Source organism: Mustela nigripes, unplaced genomic scaffold, assembly GCF_022355385.1.
Source record: "Mustela nigripes isolate SB6536 unplaced genomic scaffold, MUSNIG.SB6536 HiC_scaffold_11704, whole genome shotgun sequence".
NCBI lineage: Eukaryota > Metazoa > Chordata > Mammalia > Carnivora > Mustelidae > Mustela > Mustela nigripes.
The window spans coordinates 95-1565 of NW_026751110.1; the positions used below are offsets into that span (position 1 = coordinate 95).

A 1471-nucleotide genomic window follows, 5' to 3' on the forward strand; every position below is an offset into this window, starting at 1 on the left:
AGAGATCCAAAATCGTGAGGGGGGAGAAAGGGGATAAAAAGAGGTTCAAAAAGGAAGAAAGAAAAAAGAAAAAAAAAGAGAAGAATTTAAAAAAAAGAAAACACCTAAGAAAAATATAAAAAAGAAAAAATATATATATTAGATTAACTAGTAAAAAATCGTTAAAAAAGAAAAAGGTAACAGTTAAAAAAAATTTTTACCCGAAGGCGAGAAAAAAAAACAAAAGACGAAAAAGAAAAAAATTAAATTAACTGCAAGACTCAAAAAAAAAAAATCACAGGGAAAAAGCCATGAGTTCCGTGCTTGGCTTTTTCCTCCTCTGGAATTCTGCTGATCTCCTTGGTATTGAAACCGCATTCCTTGGTAGATGAACTTGGTCTCGGCTGGATTTCTTGTTGATCTTCTGGGGGAGGGGCCTGTTGTAGTGATTCTCAAGTGTCTTTGCCCCAGGTGGAATTACACCGCCCTTACCCGGGGCCAGGGTGAGTAATCCGCTCGGGTTTGCTTTCAGGAGCTTTTGGTCTCTGAGCGCTTTCCGTAGAGTTCTGGAGGACGGGGAATACAAATGGCAGCCTCCTGGTCTCCGGCCTTTCGGAAAGTCGTTGTTTTTCTGTTTCCAGAATTGCTGTTCTTCTTCTCTTCGATCTGCCGATGGATTTTCAGGTGTTTGCAATCTTTAGATAAGCTATCTAGCTGATCTTTGGCTAGCTGAAGTAGTCTCAGCCTGCTACTTCTCCGCCATCTTGACTCCTCCCTCATGACTGAATTTATTCTTATGGGGCTAACAGACTTACCATATCTCGAGCTCCCCCTGTTCTTCCTGTTTCTACTCATGTATGTGGTCACTGTGTTGGGAAATTTGGGCTTGGTAACTCTAATCCTGCTGAATTCACACCTACACACTCCCCATGTACTTTTTCCTGTTGAATCTGTCCTTCATAGACCTCTGTTATTCTTCTGTGTTTACACCCAAAATGCTGATTAACTTCAGATCAAAGGAGAATATTATCTCCTACCTTGGTTGCATGACCCAGCTTTACTTTTTCTGTTTTTTTTTTTGCTATTTCTGAATGTTATATGCTGACATCAATGGCCTATGATAGCTATGTGGCCATCTGTAACCCACTTTTATATAATGTTGCCATGTCCCCTAAAGTGTGTTCCATCCTTATGCTTGGTTCATATTTGATGGCGTTTTTCGGTGCCATGGCTAACACAGGATGTGTACTGAGACTGACCTTCTGTGATGCAAACACCGTCAACCATTATTTTTGTGACATTCTCCCTCTGCTCCAGCTCTCCTGCAGCAGCACGTATTTGAATGAGCTCGTTATTTTCATTGTGTCCAGTGTGTCCAGTGTCACCATCTTTGTCTCTTATGGTTGCATCCTGTCCACCATCCTGCACATCAGCTCCCCTGAGGTCAGGTCCAAAACCTTCAGCACCTGCAGTTCCCACATATTTGTGGTTT

The 1471-nt window shown here is 41.6% G+C and overlaps 1 pseudogene; it reads left to right on the forward strand.

Annotated features, from left to right (window-relative positions):
- The first annotated feature begins 739 nt into the window (after positions 1-739).
- LOC132009298 (olfactory receptor 8B3-like) lies at positions 740-1464 on the forward strand (annotated as a pseudogene).
- The last annotated feature ends 7 nt before the right edge of the window (positions 1465-1471 follow it).